The following is a 16,813-nucleotide window of genomic DNA, read 5'->3' on the forward strand; positions in this document are numbered from 1 at the left end:
GCGAAGCCACCAGGCTGAGACACTAGAAGAAGCTTTATCAGCATCTCTGAGACCCTGACAGGATTCAGAAAGGAGGAAGGAGCTGACCGGGGACAAAGTCTTCAGCATGGCTGTGGCTAGGACCCAGAGAGAGAAGGGAGAGGGAGGCGGGAGGGTGGGAGAGGCACCTGTAAGGGAGGTGATGCCATAGTAACCTCGCTTAGTTAGAGGACAAGGGCAAAGGGGGGAAAGAATAGAGTCAGGAGTAATGTGTGGCTTAGAAAAAAGAACCAAGAGGTTATCTCCTTAATCACCAAGCTTTGATTACTTATTCTTTTGTTATTATGTGCTTTTGTGTTGCTCATCATTAACTTCCTGCTACTGGCACTGCCAGTGATTGCAGCATTGATTGGCAGCTGGATAAAGGAAGGAGAAAAGAAGTAGTCGGTCTGATATTTGGTTACAATTTCAGAAGGCCTTTTGGGTCTCCTAGGAAGGTGACTCGCTTTAATACATAAAAGACAATTGGTATAGTGACTTTACTTATGTCTTTCAGACTCATGGTTCTGAAGGATCGAGAGTTTGCTAGTTTCGGTCCCGGGCTCACCACTCCATGGAGACTTGGATCTAAAGAGATTCCCGGGAACAATTTGACATTGAGAAAAAATGCAGCTGGTTTCTGTTCCACAAAGAACCTCATAACTAAGTTAATGGAGTAAGGGCAGATCGGGAGAAGATACTTATAAAGGTTAAAAGAGAAAGGGACCATATGCAAAAGAACAAAGTTTGACCCTTAGCTCACGCCATACACAAAAATTAACTCAAAAGGGATCAAAGACCTGAATGTAAAAGACAAAGCTATAAAACCCATAGAAGAAAACATAAGAGTAAATCTTTCTTGACCTTGGGTTTGGCGAAAGATTCTCAACTGTGACCCAAAAGCATAAACAACCAAAGAAAAAATAGACTGGAATTCATCAAAATTATAAACTTTTGTACTTCAAAGGACACCATCAAGAAAGTGAAAAGACAACCCACAGAATAGAAGAAGATATTCGCAAATCATATATTTGATAAGAGCATTGTCTTATAGAATATATAAAGAACACTTACAACTCAGTAATAAAAGGACAAATAATTCAGGATCTGAATAGACATTTCTCCAAAGATACACAAATGAACAATAGCACAGGAAAAGATGCTCAACATCACTAGTCATCAAGGAAATGCAAATAAAAACCTTAGTGAGAGACTACTTCATACCCACTAGGTTGTCTAGAATCAAAAAGTCAGATAACAAGTGTTGGCGAGGCTGTGGAGAAACCAGAACCCTCCTACATTGCTGGGGGATTGTAAGTGGTACAGTCACTTTGGAAAACAGCCTGGCAGGTCCCCAAACAATTAAACATAGAATGACCATGTGATCCAGCAATTCCACTCCTAGGTGTCTACCCAAGAAAAATGAAAACATATGTCCACACAGAAATTTGTACACGAGTGTCCATAGAAGTGTTATACATAATAACCAAAAGGTAGAAGCAACACAAATGTCTATCAACTGATGAAGGAGTAAACAAAATGTGATATATCCACAGAACAGAATGTCAGTTGACATGAAAAAAGAATGAAGTACTGATACATGCTATAATATGGTTCCATTTTAAAAACATTATCTCAATGAAAGAAGCCAGTTAAAAAAGACCATGTATCATATGATTCCACTTAGATTAAATGTCCAGAATAGGCAAATCTATAGGACAGAAAGTAGACTAGTGGTTGCTTAGGGTGGGGATGGGGTTAGGAGGCAATAGCTAATGGATATATGGGGTGTCTTTTTGAGGTGGTGAAAATGTTCTCAAATTGACTGGTGAGGGTCGCACATATCTGTGAGTACATTAAAATCCATCGAATTATTCACTTTGTGGGTGAATTGCATGGCTGTGAATGATATCTCAAGAAAGCTGTTTTATAGAAAGTGAGTGGGGAATGTAAAGTACAGCATAAGAATCACAGTGAACAATATAGCAGTAACTATGTATGGTGGCCGGTGGGGACCACACTTATGGGGCGATCACTTTGCAATGTCTAATCACTACGTAGTACACCTGAAACGAATGTAATATTGGATGTTGACTATAATTGAAAAGTAAAAAATGTTTTTAAGTTAAAAAAATTATTTGGGAAGAAAAAAAAGTGAGAGAAACTTATCTAGAATACACAGGAACTCCTACAAACCAGCCAGAAGGAGGTGGTGAGCTAGCCAGAGGCAGTATCTACAATAACATGGACAAAGGATATGTGTCCAAAAGAGGTGACATAAGTTACATCCATTTGCCAGATAGCATTGGGGACTAAACCCTGGGCATTGACCCCTTCAGGACACTCCTGTGAAGCATTAAGAATTTGACAACTTGGACAGGTTTGAATGATTTGTCAAGCCTGTTTGTAAGTAATAGGAAAACAAGCCGGGAGGCCACCAACATTTACGTGAGTTAAAGAATGGAAATGGGTTGCCTCAGTAACCCATTTGCTAGGGCATTTGCTACTAATGAATCAGCAACAGCATTGCCACACGTCAACGGTCCGGTAAAGGGGTATGAGTGTGAATACGTGTAATAAAAAATAGATGTTGACGGTTTTTTACAACCTGTTGGAGCTGATTAAAAAGAAGTTGGAGAGACGGGTTTGAATTATAAGATAGAGATGCTGTCTCAATGTTTTGTGCTGTGTGTACAACATAAGCAGAATCAGAGACAATATTCAAAGGCTCAGGAAAATTTCTTAAAGCGATTAGCACAGCTACCAACTCTGCTCTTTGTGCAGAGGTACAATTAGATTGTATGATTTGTTCATCTGTTTCACTGACAATTGCTGCCTTACCATTACTAGATCCAGCAGTGAAGACTGTGACACCCTGTGAAATAGGAGTTGGTCTGAGCTTTTTAGGTGAAATCCAATTAGTTTTTAAAAGAAACTGGAATAATTTGTTTTTTAGATAATGATTGTCAATTACTCCAAAAAATTCACAAATAGCAGTTTGCCAAGATTCAGAATGAATGTTTAAATGTATTATTTGTTGTTGTTAAAAGGAACTATTTTACTTGGTTCCTGTCCATTTAAATGAAGCACTCTGGTGTGAGCTCGTGATATGAGTTCTGTGGTTAATTCTACATAACTTGGGAGTGACTTAACGAAATTGTTAGGGAAAAACAGCCACTCTACCTGGTCATTTTCTTGAATAATGACCGCTGTAGGCGAATGTGGAGTGGGGAATATTAAAATTTGCAAAGATTAAGATGGATCTGTGCGCTGAATTTGACCATCCTGAATTTTCTTTTCAACTAATTCTAACTCTTTCTTAGCCTGAAGAGTTAGAGTGCAGGGGCTAACTAGTTGAGGGGGGCCCCGCAAAAGACCAAATAAATTACTGAGCGCATAAGTGGGAATTCCCAGAGTTGGACGTAGCCAATTAATATCTCCTAATAATTTTTGTAAATCTTTTAATGTAGAGATTTGATCTCTCCTAATGTGTACCTTTTGAGGCCTGATGGTCTGTCTATCCACTCTAGTTCCGAGATATTTTATAGGAGTTGTAGTTTGAATCTTATCAGGAGCAGTACAGAGACCTGCTGACTCGAGCTGCTCCTGGAGTAACTTAAAACAATTGGCTAAAATCTCTGCAGTAGACGCAGCACAGAGAATGTCATCCATATAATGAATGATATAACAATCTGGAAATTTTTCTCTAACTGACAAAACAGCTCTAGCTACAAAAAAAAACTGACAAATTGTGGAACTATTAAGCATTCCCTGTGGAAGAATTTTCCATTGATATCTTTTGATGGGTTTTTTGTTATTTATAGAAGATATTGAAAATGCAAATCTAGGGCAGTCTTGAGGATGTGAGGGAATAGTATAAAAACAATCTTGTAAGCTTATTACTACTAGTGGCCAATTTTTAGGAATCATGGATGGTTGTGGGAGTCCAGGCTGTAAAGAACCCATAGATTCAATTAGAACATTAATAGCTTGCAAATCAGTGAGCATTTGCCATCTTCCTGATTTTTTTTTTTTTTTTGTCACAAACACAGGTGAATTCCATGGACTAGTTGAGGGTTTTATATGATCTTGTTCTAATTGGATCTGCACTAATTCTAACAAAGCCTTCAATTTTTCTTTTGAGAGGGGCCACTGTTCTATCCCAAGAGGCTTGTTATTAATCCATGTAAGAGCTATAGGAGTCCATAGCTCTGCAACAGGGGTCTCTATATAAAAGGCTCCTGATTTTTTGAATTAAATCCCAGTCCCTTAAGTTCTTGTTGAGACGAGGGCTGTATAGGTTGACTGATTCCTTGATTAAACTTTCCTAAACCTTTTCCTGGCTAACAGCCCATATGACTCATCATATTTTGACTTTGAGGACTATATTGTCCAGGGGGTATCCAGATTTCTGCCTCCCATTGAGTGAGCAGATCTCGACCCCATAAATTTACTGGAATGTCAGCACCATAAGGTTGCAAAAATCCCTTTTGTCCCTCAGGTCCGAGCAAGGAAGAATGCAAACACTTCGAAGCAGACCTGAGGCTCGGCCCACCCCGACGATATTAATGTTGGGTTTTTGGACTTGCCAGTTCGCTGGCCATTCCTGAGAGCTAATTATAGAAACATCAGCTCCGGTATCAACAATACCTCTAAATGTTTTATCTTGTATTTTAATTCGACAAATAGGACAGATTTCTGAAAATTTTTCTGCTAGAAAAATACCTGCCAGACTGGTACTTCCAAATCCTCCAGTTTTTCTTTTTTGGGTTCCCTTTTTTTCTTGGGGGTATACAGGGAATCAGAAGGAGTAGAGCAACCCGTTCTCCCTTTTTAGGTGACCAGGGAACAGAAGAGGACATTATAATTTGAATCTCTCCCTCGTAGTCTGGATCAATAGTTCCAGTGTGGACTGTAACTCCTTTTGATGTTAAGCTTGAACGAGTGTGTTCCCAGGAGCCTGAGCAGGGTGGGGGTCGTCGGTGGAATCAGGTCCTGTGCCAAGGAAGGTGGAGATGTCTGGGGGGAGGTGGTTGGAGCGAGGGGCCCCCTTGTGCATGTCTGTAGAGATGTGGGGTGGAGAGGAGGGACTTGAGAAAATGGCATGGGGACCACAGAGAAGAGACACCTTAAAAAACGACCCCAAGGAAACAGACGAATGTCGCCCTTGGACAGAAACGCTGGGTGAAGCCATTGTTCTTGACTCTGGTGGAGGAAATTGACGATGACAAGTGAAGTTCAGGAGTGAGGGCTTGTTGCCCTGCCACTGGCCCCTTTTCCTAGCTTGCCTGCTCCGCTTCTGGCCGCTGGTCCCTTGCTATTGTAGATAACCTTGATTTCTGAGGTGGGGTTCCTCCTTTCTTGTGGTTAATGATTGGTGACTGTTACAGATAACACTTGGGCAAAGATTGTGTCCTTTAAGTTCTGGGCTGCCTGCCTCCTTTAAAGGGGCAGAACCGGTGGCCTTGGGGATGAAGATGTGTATGTGACAGGACGATGTCCAGTCTTGGGAGGGACAGTGCAAAATGGGAAGGCAGACTCGGTGTCCGAGGTGACTGTCCAGAGAGCAGAGCTCACAGCTTTCCCATTGCTAATGTTTCATATTTTGTTTTCAGAAAGTCACAACATGACAGAGATAATAGATCATCTGGAAAGTGGGATTGTTTCCATGGAGCCACAGGAAAGAAAGACGTACACAGGTGCCCACACTGGGGCCCACTGGGGGTGGCCAGACAAGTGACTCGATTAAACCTCCAGGGAAACGAAGGCAGTCTCGTAGATTTAATCTCTGACGAGGGAAGAGTTGTTGACAAAGAGAAACATCGACTGATTTCCAAATGCAGGGCCACGGGTCACGAGGGGCCTTAGCACCGTTAATATTTAGGACCCAATAATCCTGTTAGGGGACTGTCCATCTGTGCATCGTAGGGTGGTCAGCAGTGGCCCTGGCCTCGACTACTCATAGATGCCAGTAGGGCCCCACACCTCTCTCCCCAGTGGTGACAACTAAAAACATCTTCAGACGTTGACAAATATCTGCTGAGGGACGCACTGCCCTCCTGTTGACAACCACTTGTCTCTACTTAAACCCTCATGATTTGTACCTGAAACTGCACTTACCTCCAAAATCTCCCTGACTCACCTGGAGCCTCTTCCACCTGTCCTCCATGCTTTCACAGGAACTCGTATCTGACCATGGCCCCTCCCCCTGATGGATAACATTTAAACTATTTAATCCTCATAGGACACCCCATACAGCCCAGCCCGTTTTCCTTTTGTTCTAGATATCCCCCTTCCTCCAACTCCCAGACCTCTCCCACCTGCTGTGTGCCAGCCATTCTGAATTATGCCAGGCTCATGCTATCTCCTGTCCTTTGCACTGATCCCTCCTCTGAAAGGCACACTCTCTCTCTCTCACCTCCCCCTCCCTCCCACCCCCCAATTCACTTACTGACCTCCTTCCTTCTAGGCTCAGCACCAAAGCCCCCCCTTCAACCCTTTTCATATCCTCTCTACAGCAACTTTCAGCTTGCTCTTTGTATCTATGGGTCTGTTTCTGTTTTGTTTTTCAGGTTCCACACATAAGTAAAACCATACGGTATTTGTCTTTCTCTGTCTGACTTATTTCACTGAGCATAATTCCCTCTTGATCCGTCCATGTTGTCGCAAATGGCAAGCTTTCATCTTTTTTATGGCTGAGTAATATTCCATCGTCTATATGTACCATATCTTCTTTATCCATTCATCTGTTGATGGACACTTAGGTTTCCATATCTTGAGTATTGTGAAGAATGCTGCAGTGAACATAGGGGTGCAGATATCTTTTTGAATTAGTGTTTTTGTTTTCTTTAGGTAAATAGCCAGAAGTGGAATTTTTGGGTCATATGGTAGCTCTGTTTTTAATTTTCTGAGGAACCTCTGTACTATTTTTCATAGTTGCTATACCAATTTACAATCTCACCAACAGTGTATGAAGGTTCCCTTTTCTTCACATCTTCACCAACACTTGTTATCTCCTGTCTTCTTGATAATCGCCATTCTGACAAGGGTGAGATGCCATCTCATTGTGGTTCTGGTTTGCATTTTCCTGATGATTAGAGACATTGAGCATCTTTTCATGTACCTGTGTGCCATTTGTATGTCTTCTTCGGAAAAATGTCTGTTCAGTTCGCAAACATTTTCTCCCACTCTGTAAGTTGCCTTTTCATGCTGTTGCTGGTTTCTTTGGCTGTGCAGCCTTTTAGTTTGATGTCGTCCGTCAGTGAGATTACTATGATGATGGCCACACAGATGGGGTATCGGGTGACCGAACGGGGAAAGAGTCTTTCTGTGGTATCACAGGTCCTTAGGGCAAGGACAGCGGAGGGCGTGTAAGTCAGTGCGGCTACATGGGCGTAGGACCTGCGTGGTCTCCCAGGCCCCACATCCAAAGGGCCCTGCACTAGGTTTAATGCTCTACGATCGCTGTCTCGAAGTTCTTCACTTTTGAACAAGGGGCCCCACATTTTCATTTTATACTGGGCTTTGCCATTTATGTAGCTGGTCCTGGCTTTAGAAGGTCAAGGTTTAGACCTGGCTTTAGAAGGCCAAGGAGGGGTAGGGCAGGGAACCAGGAGGGAGGGCAGTCCAGGCGCACACTGTAGCCTGCCAAGTAGATGAACCGGGTTGATAAGATTAAGGGGTGAGGCTGAATTGCAGAGGGACCCAGGCCAGGGATCAGGAAAGGAGGCTTCAGGTGGATTGGAGCAGCAGCAAAAACGGAACAGGTAATTGAGGCCAAAGTCTCAGATGCCTGATTCTGGGCGTAGCCCTGCCGGCTCCTAGCCCCTCCTCTACGGTTTGCTCTTTTAGCCCCTTTCCTCTTATCCAGCTCCCCGTTGGCTGAAGGACGGACGGCTGCACAAGGGCTGATTTCTCTAAGAGCAAATACTCACTTACAGTGTTAACAGCACCAGGCCTGGGGGGAAGTTGGGGCCTGGAGGAGGCTGACGGTCACATCATCGGGCACCAGAAGGCAGGAAGTGCAGTCTGCAACCAGCACCATGAAATGCAGGGGCGCCTCAGCCTCTAAAATTGTGCCCCGCGTGCTTCTTGTCCAGCTTAGGCGGCTCCTCCTCTTCTTTTCAATATCATCTCTTCATTTTTTGTTTTTTGTGGTTTGCTAAAGGCCGTGGGATTTTACAAACAGCAAGAAAAAGGGAACATATATTATCATACATTATCCACATAATGAGAGGTGGATGAAACACAGCACACAGCTCCGATTAACAGCCGGATGAAGAATCAAGATCTTAGGTCCTGGAGGGGCTGGGCTTAAAGAGGACACGATGGGACTGGCTTTGTGAGGTGCGGTTCTGCAGGATCAGAACCCACGCCCCACACACCAGCGTTTATCCTGTTCTCATTTGTTCCCCACTGGGATTCAGTCCAGTTTTGTTTTATACATTTCCGCACAAGCGAGCTGTGCTAAGGGGAACGGTCTGTGCCATTTTCTTGTTAAAGGGAGGTGGGCCTGCAGGCAGGGAGCCTAAAGGAGGTAACACTTAGGGGTAAACAGAGGCCACTGGTCAGCTCTCCTCTCACTTCTGTATGGGAGGTTCTTAGTTTTATAAGGAGTGAACACCCTCCACTGTGCCCTCCCCTGGTAGAGGCCCAGGCATCCCTGTGCCAGGAACTCTAGTCTTGCTTATCCCTAACGATGACCCTGCAATAGCCACCAGCCCAAAACCTGCACAGCTAGTCAGTGGCAAGATTTGCACCTGGGTCCCTCTGGTACCCAAACCTGCAGCCGTTCCTGAAGGTCATTGCTTCCCTGGGACAAGGTGGTGTCAAGTCCTATCGGGCAAATGAGCACCTTCCTCCACAGGAGGCATGCCCTGAGCCCCCTTCATCAGTGTGGGCAGCCCTTCCAAGTGTGTTTCTAGAAAAGAGCTCTGGGGTCTATGCTATGATGGGTGTGTGAGAAAAAGGCCCATGTGCTAGTAAGTATGCCCATGCCTTTGCTTGGCTTTGGAGATTTATGAGCACTTAGGGTAGAAAAGGCTTTTTTTGCTATGGGACTCTGCCACTTGCCCAAAGAAGCAGGGTCCTGACTATGCTGTATGTCTTGGTGGTCGTGAATGAATACTTCTTTTGCAAACTCAAGACTAAACTTGAAGCACTTCTCTCTTATTTTTGTCTTCAGGTCTGGCCACAGGCTCTGGTAGGAAGAAGGCTCATAAATCAAGTTTCTAGGACAGAACCTAATTGGTTTCCACATGTTCTATTCTGAGCACCCAAATTCAGCCCATGTGCTTCAGGCAGAAAACATCATGTTTCAGAATCATGGGCAAGACGAAGCTGAAGGATTTGGAGTCCCAGAGGAATTCTGCACCACTTTCGATCAGCGGTGTTCTTTCCCCTGTAATGGAGAGATGGGGCAGCCCGAGGAGGTTCTGTATAATTGGGTGCCCCCCGTCAGGCTGGGCGGCGGGGGTTGAGGCACCAGGGGAGGATGGCCTGGGGTGGGCACGGCTTCTGGGTGGCGGTCCTCTTGGAGGCCACATCCCACGGAGCCAGCCTCTATTAGCCTAGGGGCTCCTGCGGTCTCCAGGTCCAAGTTCAAGGCCCACCTCGCATTAGGGCGTGTCCTCTCGGTTGGCCCGAGCACAGCTCCCTTCTCATTAGCTGTTACAGAGTGAGTGGCAGGCAATTTGTCCATTCGCTATGAGGATATGGCCGCCCGGGGACATTCATGTATCCCCTGAAGCCTTTGGGAGTAGCACCACCCTTCTAAATTCCTCTCCTCTGTTGCCAGGCCTCCAAATCATGTGACCCTTTATGAACTTAGCGACTCCAGTTCTTCATTTCGTACGGTCCTTACGCCTGGCCTCAGATTCTCTTACTGCACTTCCCACTATTTCTGGCTTCCAACACGTTTCTGGAACATGTCCTCTCAGTCTAAGCGCGTCGCTGATGTTGGTTTTATTTTCTTCTTCTTTAAAGTGCTGTTCGGCATGTGAATTCCTCTTGTAGGTTGTGGTCCCCAATATTGGGGCTGCGTTTCCAGCTTGCTGAGGCTCAGGAACAGCTGGAGTACTTGGTTGGGATGTGTCTGCCTCCTAGTCCGTCACAGTAATGGGACACCCTGAGCTCTATTTATAGTCCAAAATAGGGACTTAGGACTGAAAGGAAGTGGTCGTTGAGCTTTCCCTCTGAGATTTGGGTCATATGTCTAAGTTTTTAGTTAGATTATAATTTGTAAACTCCTGCCCAGGTTGCTACACCGCCTCAGTGAACTTTGCATTCCTGTTATCCTGAAAATTTATCTAAAGATCTTTGAACTTAGAATTTTGTGTTCTTTTCTTTTTCACTGTAAAATATAACATATATACATCTGAACATTAAACGTAAATATGGCTGGATGATTAATTATAAAACAAACATATATCTCTAATCAAAAACAGCTCAATGCCCCAGAAGGACCCCCAATTACCTAATAATGACCCCCCCTTTCCCTCACTCCACAAGTAACGCATATAATGGCTGTTGTGCAAATCACTTCTTTGCTTTTCTGTAGACTAGTGTTTTGCCATTTATGGGTGTGTCCCTAAAGGATATAGGTGGGTTTTGCCTGTTTTGAATTTTCTATAAATGGAATCTTACTGAAGGTAATTTTTTGTGTCTTGCATATTTTGCTCAACTTAGTTGTGGATTGTTCTCTACTCTGGGAGTTTGCAACAGTTTATATACCCATTCTGTTGAGGATGGATATAAGGCTTGTTTCCGGTTTGAGGGTACTATGAACAATGTTTCCATAAACCTTTTTGTTCATATGGGCTGGTGAATATGTGTACCTGAGTGTGTAGCGTAGAATGCGATGGTGCATCCGTAAGCCACGTATCTCAGTTTTACTAGTTCATGCGTGTTTGTCAACGTGGTTTTTGCCACTGAAGACCACTGAGAAGGTCTTCTCAGTGAAGCAGCAGAACTGTGTCTCAGGGGCCAGGATTGGGGCCGGACCAGGTTAACGTCTGTGTGGATACTCAGGCAAGCTCGGCTGACAGGGGCTGACTCCATCCCAGAACTGGGATATTTGGTTTTTGAATTGTGTGTCCCTGAAGAAGATGAAATGAGACAGTGAGAAAACTCTGGAGGCAGTGGAGCAGCAGGAAACCCTCCACCTACGCTCTAATTCTGGAGTTTGGGGGTTGTTATAGCATGATTCTGACCAATTGGCTTAAGCAGAGCTCGCGGCATGGGGGTCCCCACACATAGGAAGTATTAGTAGATATTCGTTCAATAATGCATTAGTCATTTTCAAACAATTGTGTGAAAAACTGACCTTTTTCTTTTCTAGTTTCTCCTGAAGAATACTCTTTGTGGCCACTAGGTGGTGGGGTTACTCACATCTCCAGGGCTTGTAAGGGGGAATTCCGACAGGGAACCAGGCATGTGACTTTAAATTCACTCTTGTTTTGGTTCTGTCTTTGAACTCGTTAATCATTAAGTTTTTTAAAAAAACACATGTTGTCATAAGAAATATTTGCAGGATAACACTGAAATAAAGACCCTGGTGAATTACTTTCTTCCTCACACTGAAGATGGCATGAATTTCTCTTCTACGGTGTTTCTCAATCAGCCCTTTTAGGGCCTGACTAAATGTAAATTCTTTCTATTCTTCATTTAGAGACATGAATGTCAACTCTGTTCGCCCTTCTGCTCGGAAGTGGTCTTTTACTGTCAGCATTTGGCAACTTCCTCTGTTTATTGCATCTGGACGATCTGAATCTGGAGAAATCCGCTTCCTTCGCCTGACCTGACCCTTCATAACCTCCCCTCCCCCACTGTCCCCCACCCAGCGTCTCCTGAGCTCTGTCTCCAGACAGAATTTGCATTTGTTTCTGACAGATGTCTAGAATCACTGCCGTCTGGAGGACTTTAAATTCTTTTTTAAGGGTTTTGGGATGACCTAAGCGGTGGGAATTGAATCCACAAGTGTATGTTAGAGTCAGCCTATATTCTTGCGTCTTCATTTCCCTTTTTTCATCAAGTGTTTGCTTGTCATAACCTTTGATGGATGGGGTGGAGTTTTCCCCCAATTGTTCCCTGAAATGGCAGGTTTATACGGGGTTCTTCACAGTAATGCCCCAGTCTAAGTGGCTCTAGGGTTTGTTGACTGTCTTCAGCATCCTTATTGAGTGTAGTTCTGGGTCGCAGGAGTTTGGCAGATGCCCTAGGAGAGTGTGCAGGGAAATTTTAACATAGAGGGCTGCTCCTTCTAAGGCCCTACTGGCAGGGTTGGCCATTGGCTGTCTTCTCGGAATTTGGCTTTTGAAACATTCCTATGTTGATAAGGTTTTTTTGTGTGTGTCTAGAGCACTGAATCCCACTCTATCAGCTTGCCTAGACTATTTGTACAATGTGACATCAGGTGGATGCCTGCTTTTCTTCTGGGAATCTTGAATTACAGTCGTTGTGCGGGCAGAGAGAGTGCCTGTGTGACAGCCGCCAATAAAAACCCTGGGCTCTGAGACGTAAATGGGCTTCTCTGGGCAGAAACACTGCATATGTGTTACTGTGTGACCGTCTCACCAATAGGAGAATGTAGGAAGCCTACGCCTGGGTTTCTCCAGTGTCCACCTGATGTCTTTTCCCCTTGTTGGTACTGCTGTGTATCCTTTGCTATAAGGAAACTTAGCCATGAGTACAACTATGTGCTGGGTCCTTCTAGTGGAGCGTTGAGTGTGGGTGCTTGTGAGACTGAAACAGGCAGACACTGGTTTCAAGACTCAGCTCTCTGAACTCATGCTCCCACTTCCATTAGGGCGTATTCAGGTTAGCCATGAATTTAAAAATATATGACTCATAGTTTATCTGGCAGTTTTTGGTATTTTTTCATGGGGCAATTATTCAGGGTTTGTATTTCATCATATTGTTGGATGTCCTATCTTTAGGAAAAATGTTTTCCCCCTAAATGGTCACATCTGGGTGTGATGTCATCTCCTTCTTAATATTTCCAAATAGTCAAAATAAAAATAATTTAAAAAATCCAATTCTCAAATTGTCAAGCATTCACCTTTTGAATCTGAATTGTGGGGAGCGGGGTGAGTCTCAGCTCCCTTCATCCTTCGCACCCACATTTGGACCCAAAGTCCAAGACCAGCCTCAAAGAGAACTTGTTTTCAGGGTCAGCAACTCTAGACCCAGGGAGGAGGTTGGAGGGGAGGAGCGCTGTGGGTTTGCTGTGGGCTCATTCTCCACTGCCTCCCCCAGCCGAGGGAAATTCTAAACGAGAAGCTGGGAGCAAGAACATGAGAGTTTATCCTCATTGCTCAAGAGGGGACATGAAGAGGGTCAGAATGGTGATGGTGCCCAAGAAATGGGCAAGAGGCACCGAGAGGCCCGGGGGGGCAGGGCCATGGGGCAGGACAACTGGGCCACGGGAGAGTCTCATTTCTCCCAGGAGTCAGATTCAGAGATACTCAGTCCGGAAGGAGCTCCAGGCAGGCGTACTCAGGAGACGCACGGCTGGATTTCACTCACTCCCAGCAGTTTCTTTTGGTCTCTTTTCTCAGGGAAGAGGAGACAAGCCAGCCTGATGGGGTAGAGAATGCAGTTTCTCTACTTCAAGGCAGCTTAATTTTGGAGTCAACCAGATCCAGCATCAGTCTCCTGGTACCTGAGGCAAAGAGCCCAAGGTCCCACCGTGGACATGGACTTCCCTGTCTTCCTGGGCTCTATGGCTTAGGGGCCACGTGGTCAGGGACAGGGGCTCCCTGGGCTGGGCCACCACTGGGGTAGAAAGACAGGAATGATGTCTCTTGGAACCTACTGTAATGGGCCCTCCTCTCCTACCCAAACCATCTGCTCTCCATTCCTGTCTCCTTTGGACAGACCACCGCATAGCCTGCTGCCCCCAAACATACAGGCAGGTACGTTTGGGACTCACTTCCTTGGGTCAGAGTCTGCTCCAGCAGTCCAGACAGAGGGGGACTAGAGATGCCGGAAGCAGCGGCACCCAGACACCCAACATCAGGGCCTGAAGGCTGATGAGCAGGGCCTGGGGTTAGAGGAGCAAAGCTGTAGGCACCGGTGACTGTTGTCTGTGCTCTGTCCCAGCCTCCTCACTGGCACTGGGTAACTGTCTACCCTGTCATTCCAATGTCTGTAGCTGCTGGAGGGGCCGAGGAGGAGCACTGTGCTTGGGGCCCGGGGGACTTTGTGTGCAGACAGCACCCAACAACCCCTTCATTGGGCCTCCGTGTCCCCATCTGAACAGTGACAGGCTTGGGCTACGATTGGGTCTCCTGACCACCCCCAAATTTGAGAGGATTCAGGGAGAGCATGCATTCGCACCTTGCTGCCCTGCACACATTTGCAACATTGATTTCTGATTATTTTAATGTTTGTATTTCCCACTCGTCAGTAACACCCACAACCGCGGGGAGTGTTTCCGTTTGTTCAATGCCACTCTCTGTGGGGACAGTAGTCAAGCTGACACTAGCTTTGATGCAGTCTTACTGTTGCGCACTGTCGGGGCTCTGCCTGCCCACCCCGTCCTGCTGCCCTTCCCCTGCCACCTACTGTCAGCATGGGCACAGCAGAGGTGCAGACACAGCCTGCTGACTTCTGGACTCAGCATGCTGGGGGCCTGGCGGACCCCAGGAGGGGGAGCTAGTACAGATAGCGTCTGTGACATAGTAGTCCTGGAAAGGGTAAGCCCCAGTCCTGATGGCAGCAGTGGCCATGAAGAAAGCCGCCAGGGCGAGCAGAGGTCTCAGCAGAGCCTGAGGAGAAGAGGAGACAGAGAGACCTTGGTGCTTTAGTCTGTCCTAGAGCCCAGCCCGGGGGGAAGGTGTGCAATGCCAGTGGAGCCAGCGTGCAATGGTGCAGGAGACTTGGGGTGGCCTCCAGGTTCTGGGCCTGGGGTCAACCCCTACCCTTCCCTGAACTCACCCAGCCGATGCTACCCTGTTTCTCATAAATGAAGGCTGTGACTCCCGCCAGCCCAGCCTGGGGAGAGACTGAAGCAGGGTGACTCAGGAAACGCAAGCCCCTCCAGCTGCCTGCTTGTGTTTCCCTCTGTAACTCTCACAGACAGAACCAGTTGTCCTTCTGCCCCTCCCCACCCCCCGGCAAACCCTATGGCCCTTCCTCTGGACATGGTGGAGGCAGGAGTATGAGCCGAAGAGGAAGGTGTCTTCCCAGGACCCCACTCAGCAGCCACAGCGTGAGCTGCGCCGCCTGAAAGTTGAAGAGCCTAAGAATCCAGCTCCCGAATTCCTGGGCCGGGAGCAACCTTCTGTCCCCAGGTCTTGGGGTAACTTTGAGGACTTGCCACGCTAGGTATCAACTGTTAGAACCCCATAAATGAGAAGGAGAGAGAAAGAGAGGTGGACAGAGGGAGAGGAGAGGGGAGGGGAAAGGAGGGAAGAGGAGAGGAGAGGAGAGGAGAGGAGAGGAGAGGAGAGGAGAGGAGAGGAGAGGAGAGGGGAGCCACCCATGCTGGGTCTGGCCACGGGGAGAGGAAGGACTCGGGCTCCAGCAGCTGGGAGGTTCAGTGGTCACCCCTTAGCCCACAGTCTACCCAAATTACAGCTGTTACTGAGAAGGCCAGTGAGTGAGGAAGAAAGCAAGACATGGAGCCCGGGCAGCTTGGTCTCTAAGAAGAAGACCAAATTGACTCAGCATCCTATTCAGAGTGAAGCTGGTCGAGACTGTTCACAGCAGGAGAAGGCATCTCTCCCTTCCTGATAAGGGAGCCTGGGGAGGCCTCTGTGGCCCTGCTCACCCGTGGGGCCACCAGCAGCCGTCTGGGTCTGGGAGGTGGTCCCGGGAGCAGGGGGCAGGACCTGCTCAGTGGACTCCTGGTGGATATGCACGTCGCGGGGGTGGGCTGGGGGGCCCCAGGTGCCACCTCACCACCATCTGCCATCCCCATGCCCATGGACATTCGTCTGGAAGAAAAGTTGGCAGGTTATGACAGATTTCACTGGGGTTGGGGACTGGTGGAGTCCCCTGGTCACACAGCAGCTTCCCCAGCTCCTCGGAGGGGTGAGGGGTGTCCTGACAGGGCAGCCTGACTCTGCTGAGCCCCTGGAACCACCCCCTTCACCTCTGATCTGCTCTGTCCCCTCGTCCTCCTCCCACAGCCTCAGGGTCCCAGCAGCACCCGGATCCCTCCTCTCCACCTTCGGCTCCCAGTGTGCTGGCACCATCGTGGCCCCCACCCTCGCTCTTCTCTAGACCTGTCCTCCAGGGCCCTCAGGCTACTGGACGGAACCTGGGTTCCCGCTGCCTATTGAGCTTCTATTGCAGCAGCTGCTCCCCAGCTGGGCCCGGAGACACCCCTCAGCCCCTAAATATCTCCCACTCCACCAGTGGCCACTCAGCCCCATGCTGCCTGGTCAAGCCTTTCCCCCCTGAGTGAAGGACTGAGTTGTGGGTGGAGATGGAGGTCAAAGGCCAGACTGACTTGTTATCCAGCAGGGATGCACCTGGCCTCCGATCCTGCCATCTTCCTGGAGTCATTTCCTCTACATGGTGCTTGGTCCCTCCCTCCCTCTCAGCAAGTTCTGGGGGGCAAGACTGTAGAGGCCTATGGGGGACAAGATTGGGGGTCCCCTGGGGAGGGGTCCTGTGAGAAGGAGCTCTGGGAAAGGTGTCCTGGGCTAGGGGCTGCCTCCCCTGCTCTCCTCAGGGACCAGGGGCGTGTGGGTGAGCAGGGAGGGCTGGGAGGAGCTCAGGAGAACTGAGAGCGGGGCAGAAGGAGCAGGGAGTTGAGAGCGGGCCAGAAAGGGGAGTGGTTGGATTT

At 47.4% G+C, this 16,813-nt stretch overlaps 1 long non-coding RNA gene across 1 annotated transcript; it reads right to left on the reverse strand.

Annotated features, from left to right (window-relative positions):
- Positions 1-14,449: 14,449 nt before the first annotated feature.
- Positions 14,450-16,610, reverse strand: LOC141567557 (uncharacterized). Its single transcript, XR_012490303.1, has 3 exons — positions 16,475-16,610; positions 15,791-15,956; positions 14,450-14,786 (listed from the first exon to the last, which is right to left on the reverse strand). It is a non-coding gene; the product is annotated as an uncharacterized LOC141567557 (long non-coding RNA).
- Positions 16,611-16,813: the final 203 nt, after the last annotated feature.

This window comes from Rhinolophus sinicus, linkage group LG11 (genome assembly GCF_036562045.2).
Source record: "Rhinolophus sinicus isolate RSC01 linkage group LG11, ASM3656204v1, whole genome shotgun sequence".
NCBI classification, from domain to species: Eukaryota; Metazoa; Chordata; class Mammalia; order Chiroptera; family Rhinolophidae; genus Rhinolophus; species Rhinolophus sinicus.